Raw genomic sequence first — 6846 nt, forward strand, 5'->3', positions numbered from 1 at the left:
AGCAGATGGATACGTGAGGACGAAGGGAAGGCAAGGGCCAACGTCATAGATGGAGGTGACTTCAACGCCTAGGCCCTGGAGTGGAGATCTGTTTCGACCAATGCCAAAGGACGCGCCGTACTGGAGGAGTTTGCGGCGGCTGACGTCGTCCCCCTCAATGATGGGGGGCGCCACAATTTTTTCAGAGCAGGAGCCGCCTCTATCATCGACCTTATGTTCATGAGCAGAGCAATTTCCTACAATGCCAAATGGGAGGTAAGCGACGCCTACACTGTGAGCAGGCGGGACACGCTGTGCACCTGGGCTTTCACAAATGCGCCAGAAGGCCTGACAGTAGAAAAGTCGGGTGGAACTTACGAGACGGCGAATCGAATTGCAGCAGCCCTGGAGCAAGCCTGCGATCAGAGCATGCGGCTGAGAGGGTCGTTTCGAGGGATTTCACAGGCCAGTATTCTGGTAGAGCGACGAGATCGCTGATCTAAGGTTCACCTGACTTCGAGTCCGCCAGCCGCTGACTCGAGCGCGCGGTTCTGCGCGAGTATTTGAGTGCAGCGAGACCTTTAAGACGGCCATAAGAGGTGCAAAGAGGGACCGTTTCTTGCAACTCTGCGACGAGGCGGAGAACGACCCCTGGGGCGGAGCGTACAGGATAGTATTCAAGGGCCTGAAATCTGGCAGCACAGCTCCATCGGACCCCGAGGAGCTGGATGGCATCGTGCGAGCGCTGTTCTCGAGTGGAGCTCCAGTGACCGTGGAGCCGAGCGCGGACCGCCACCCCAATGTCGCCCTCGAATTCTCGGAAGAGGAAGTGATCCGGTTGGGAAGATGCGTGCGCCCTAAGAAGGCGCCAGAGACGGATGCTGTACTCAACAGGGCACTAAAGCTAACCATCGCGCTTCACCTGAGGGTGTTCGCTAACATGTACTCCAAGTGCTTGGACTAGGAAACCTTTCCGGACAAAGTCCTAAATGCGGGGCGTCGACGACGTACAGATTGTGCACTGTCAGAATTGCAAGCGCATTGAGGACGGTCTCGGACATGGTCCCTCTGAGGGAGCTGGTCCACGAGATGGTGGAGATGTAAAGCACGCTACGAGGTCTTGAAGGACCGGGAGGGGGAGCTAAGGCTAGGTGAAAAACGAGGCCAGAAGAATGAGCTACGGAAGCTGGCAGGCGATGTAGGATGCCTCTTCCAAAGGGCGGTGGACGCACAGGCTGGTTCCCAACAAAGAGGCATGGATAGGGCTGAAGCACGGGCAGGAGGACTTCTACTGAGCAGACATAGCTGCTTCCGTAGCTACCTTAAGAGGTTCGGCCATCACGACGAGGATGGTTGCCCGGAGTGCGGATCTGGCATCGTTAAGGACACGCACCAAGTAGTCTTCGTGTGCCGCCGATTCGACGAGGAGAAGGCTGCTCTGGAAGAGGTAGCAGGAGCGGAGATAAGGGTGGACACGCTGGTGCCCCTGATGGTGAAGACCCCCAGGATATGGGAAGCAAAAGCGGTTTTCTCTGCCGAGGTGTTAAAGACCCTTAGAGTGCTGGAGAGAGGAAGGAGGGAGTTGATGGAATGTATGGTTGTTACGCATCTTGTCTGTAATGTCTTTGCCTATAAGCAGGATTTGGGGGTCATCCCCTTGAGGAACATCCCCCTTTACAGACAAACAGTTTTTCTTAACATAGTGGACCTACGTAGTTTCATCTTAAAACTGTTAAATTTGTTCCCAAAACCCCAGACAATATATTGCGACGATTAGTCATCTTTTGATTCGGAGACCATAACGTCATTGTTAAAAAACCAATAAGACATTGACATGTTAACACACCCTTTTTACACTGTAGTTCCAATGGGCAGGTGGAGTAATTTCACAGATAGAGATAGTTAGGTGTATTAAAATTGACAAGAATGTTGAAGACTGTGTTGAGCTCGTCATGAAAGCTACGGTAGAGTACAAAAAAACATTGCACTCAGTCACCAACCTGCAAAATATAGAGGCCATGCACTCAGCCAAAAATAAACAAAAATTGCAAATAGGACACAACATTGAAAAGGCGCAAAAAGCCAATCTAGAAAGATGCAATCCAACCAGTCAAACCGGAATATTTTTATATTTCATATTTTATATTTCATATACCCATACAGATAGATAAACAAACAGTTTCGTAATCACAAGACAATGGACGAAAAGAGCTAGATAGCTATCACACTATATTGGAAATTATGTTCTTATAAGAATATAAAATAGGAAAAATTTCAACTTCCTTCAAAGCATCAGATCCTTCTTCCAGTTGTAAAGATGATGTTTCGAGAGATACATGTAGAAGACATTAATTGTGGGGCGCAATCGCTGAGAGCCATTAGAGAGTTTAGTCCATTGGACCATGACGCAGAATGTCAAGGAAGGATTACTAATCTACTAGTTAAGGAAAAAAACTTACCGGTGAATAGATGGTCGGAAGGGAGGATATTGAAAACATATCCCATGTGTAAATTTAAATGATAAGTTAATCGTCTAGCACAGCTAGTAGCAGTGTGGCATTAGCCACAAAAAGTCCTGGCAGCTCCATCAAAGATTCAACATCGGCAAAAGAAATTAAAACGCGGATGTGGAAGGCGTCGTGTCGGATTCTTCCAACGTTTCTACTCATACGTTTATTAGCAATAAGACAACCAACAAGTGTGACATAACTCACCAATTAGTCTGGAATGTTTTACAAACTTTTCGAAACCTCAAGAAATTTCATTTCAGAACTATCATTTAACATTTTCACTTGAAGCCATATAGAAGCTATATGAGAATATGGTCTTCAGGGATATCTAAACACAAGTGTTTAGAGATACGAAAGGTAATTGCCTGAATTTCCCAATCAGGAAATTATTAACCCCCCGATATCGCAGGCCACCATTGGATATAGTCGGAAACGTGGAAATCTCATTATTTGCCGTGCTTTATTCAAGATATGCTGATGACATGTTGAAATGGTATAAGATGTCAACTCCAACAAAACCGTATTAATGCTGCGATAGAGGGAAAATTTCGCGCAGGCGTCAGACATACTAGACCTCGTCAGACCCTATATTACATAAAGCGGGTCGAAACCTGTATAGCTTTATGTCGCAGCCGACAGCGATAGGGTGATGTAACTTATCTGGTAGCAAAAATCCAGTAGTCAGCAGCAAAGTCACAGATCATTCGATTTAGTTCGCTACATATATTGTACAGAACTAGTAAAAAGAAGTGTCACAAAATCACAATTATTTACACTCGCAACTTTTCGTTGTTATTCTTATTATTGGCTACCAATTTCGAAAATTTTTGTTATCATGTAGATTAATCTATGAGAAGAAAGCCGCGAAAGATAACGGTTAATGGGACATCTCAAAATAATGCCGAAGAACCGTAGAGTAAAAAAAACCATTGGAAAATCAACACCGAAAAAACACTAAGGAAGTACATAGTTTTTTGGGAATGGTGTCATGGTACAGAAAGTTCATACCGAACTTAATAGAACAGGCCGGATTATTACAGGGCTTGAACAGGAAAGGACAAAAGTTTGACTGAAGCGAAGGCAAAAGATGATGTACCTGGAAGGCTACCCGGTCATAGTGATAACAAACTATACGGCATAAAAATGTCTGAACTCGCCCTGTCTCTGAAAAGCCCGAAAGGATAAGTGGCCTGATGGGTATTAGAATTCCAGTCTTTCCAACTCGAGATCCAGTACAGGAGGGGAAACATAGTGGCAGACGAAGTCCAGGAAGTTGGATGAAACAAAAGTGCAAGGAATTAGATAAAGGCCCACACAACACTGAATTTCGCAAAGAAGGACAAAAGATATATATACTGAGCGAAGACAGGCGGGATCAATAGCCCAGTGCGTAAAAGAAGTGGAAGTTCAACAAATAATGACAAACACAGGACGGCGGAAACAGAATATCTAGGAACATTTAAAAGACGTAAAAAAACTATAAAATTTGCCAGCGGTACAAGGTATAGCAACAGAAAGCAAAAAGTAAAAAGCTGACAAGGATCGCTGACGCACCCTGGAAAACGTTGTGATTGGACTTTGTCGAGCGGCTACCACGGGCAAAGCTCGGGAACACCACATAATTGGTGACAGTGAAAAAGTTTTATAAATTCGTAAAGCTAGCGGCGTTTCGGCAAGCGACGGCAGAAGCGTTTCTAAGGGGTCTTCGGGAAAGGGTAGCAGCAAGTATCGGAGCACCCAAACCTCTGACATTTAATAAAGGAGTCCAATTAAAGGGACGCAAAATGATAAGTCCATGGAAAATTGGAGTATAATAAGCAGTTTAGAGCTCAGTTTACACCACAGGAAAATCTTACGGAACGAACGAACAGACAGGAGCGAATCAGACAGCCGTTTCACAGTAGCACGTTAGAAATAAAAAAAATTGGAGCGCAGTTAGTTTTTGGAAAATAACTAAGAATACCGAACACTATTTTCGTAAAAGAAGGATCCGGCTTAAAGAAGGATGATATAGATTAGAGGTGGAAAAGACTGGAAAGTTTAAGAACGGAAGCAACAGAAAATATAGGGGAGGCACCGGAAAAGTAGTAGCGCCACTATAACCTACGGAAGAAGGACAGGCTGGCCCATAGTTTTCAGGAAGTATTTGTATGGACCTGGAGATTTTGCGCGCTTTCAAAGTTCATGAATATCAAGGTGTTTTTGGCGAAGACAAGTAGTTTACTTGGCGCCCTTATGGAGGCATCTGTCAACACTGTGGAATCTAGGTACCTTTTTCTTGCGTGCATTAGTACCGGACACCTGCAAGTGAGATGTTTCAAGGGCGGTATCAACTAAGTCTGATTCGGGAAAACATTCAGCGGGATCGGCTGCCGATATCATCAAATAATTTTTTATAATATTAGTTATTTAATTCTACAGAATTATGCATGCCGAGGGCGAAACAATCATTAATAATGCAATTTTCAAAATAACTACCTCTGATGTCCTCGGCGCAGCAAGAAGTCTTCAGAATCATCATCATCTCGAAATGAAAGGCAGGAAGCTGGCATCGATTCAATTGGCTGTCAATTCATGGAATTGACTAAGGACGAGTTTGAGCAATGCCAAGAGTTGCCAAATGATGAGCCCAAATGCTTCAATGATTTGGCTACTTTTAGAGTGAGAAATATATAACAGTTTGGGAAAATTAAGACGGTTTGCATAGAAGAGAAATCAAAACCAGTTAGAACAAGAAAGGAAGCTAATTTTGGCACGCCGAAGTTTATGTATCCTTTAAGATAGAACTTCGATCACTAGGAATTAATACAATATAGATGATATATTTGGTTTAAAAAAACAATGCAAACAAACAAAAAAAGGAATGCCTGCTTTTATTTCATTCATCTATATATGTATTATATTAACAGTTTTAAATTCACAGTTTTGCATTTTTCGCTATATCTAACGATCGTTTGTTTGCCACCTATATGATATAGTCTGATTTTCATAAAATTAAAATAAGAAATAATAAAAAAGTGCTGTATCTTAGTTTTGGTGAAACTCTGTTGAAAACTGAAAAGTTATAATTTTTAATTTTATTAATTTTTCGATCGTTCCTTGGTCAGCTATATATATATATTAATAAATTCTTCAGATTCCGATCCAAAAACCATAATGCAGAAGCTATTTAGACGCTTGATGGACCACCAATATCTGACCATGGTCCAAATCAATGGTTTCGACAACTACAGCGCCATCGACACATCACCGCTGAGTCAGTTCGTCGTGCATCCCTTTTGGGGATTGGCTGGTCAAGTTCTTCCTGCTCTGGTTTCAAAGCCAGCTCCGGCGTGGAGGGCACCACGCCCATTTCCTCATGGGTCTGCCTCTGCACTGGCATTAATATATTCGTGACCAACACTCTGGATGGGATCGATGGTAAACAGGCGCGACGCATCGTAATTTCTTCGTGTCGCATTGGGAGAAGTACAAAACGGGGATCCTATATTTGCCCTGGGGCTATGACCTGAGCATGTGGGGCAGCACGTTCATGTACCTGGTCACCTGGTGGATGGGTTTCGAGCGCTGGAAGTTCGAGCTGCCGCTGCGCTCCTATGGCACCCTGCCGTTGGGCAATGTCATAGAGGCGGTCCTGCATGTCAGCGCTATGGCCAATCTTCCGCTAGTCATCCTTAACGTGTACATTTCTTAGAAGCACCGGACTGGCCGCCTTTTATCGTTCTGGGAGGCAATCCGATGTGGCCCTTTTTAACCTACTTTGTTATTCTGTTGACTTGGCCTTATGTGTCGCCCAACAACGTCATGGAAGCGGAGTGGCACCATCTTCTCCAATGTCAGCTGTCGTCTGATTATTTCCCAAATTTCGGTGACGAGGAGCACTGGCAAACTCCCATGCTCTTGATCTCCTTCGCGTTGAGCCTTTGGCTGCCATTGCTGGAGAGGCCGCTGCTCTACATGCTGCTGTTGGTGACCACCCATTATTTCGCCGTTAACACCTTATCAGGACCGCAAGTTTGTATCAGCTGCCGGCTTGGTGAAAAGGGAATGGCCGCCGAAAACTAGATCACGTGTTTTAGAGGCGGTATTACGTGGAAGTTGCTTATGAATCTCAAACAATCCATATTAATTACCGATCTGGCATAATTTAGGCTTTGTGTACTGTATTTTTTATATATAGGATCTTCTCTATTACTTAAGAGACTAAAAATAAGTTTTCAAATCTTAATCTATGTAACGTTAATTTACGTTATTGAAAAGGGATGGAAAGTCATTCCACAGTAGACGGCAATGAAAGCTCAGCCGGTTGAGTTATCTGGATAGTAGGTTTGGGTGATTTATTAGTCTGGCTTCATAA

The 6846-nt window shown here is 44.0% G+C and overlaps 1 pseudogene; it reads left to right on the forward strand.

Annotated features, from left to right (window-relative positions):
- The first annotated feature begins 5645 nt into the window (after positions 1 to 5645).
- On the forward strand, positions 5646 to 6554 carry LOC110179042 (ethanolaminephosphotransferase 1-like; annotated as a pseudogene).
- Positions 6555 to 6846: the final 292 nt, after the last annotated feature.

Source organism: Drosophila serrata, unplaced genomic scaffold (assembly GCF_035046125.1).
Source record: "Drosophila serrata isolate PLE 108 unplaced genomic scaffold, ASM3504612v1 contig_188, whole genome shotgun sequence".
NCBI lineage: Eukaryota > Metazoa > Arthropoda > Insecta > Diptera > Drosophilidae > Drosophila > Drosophila serrata.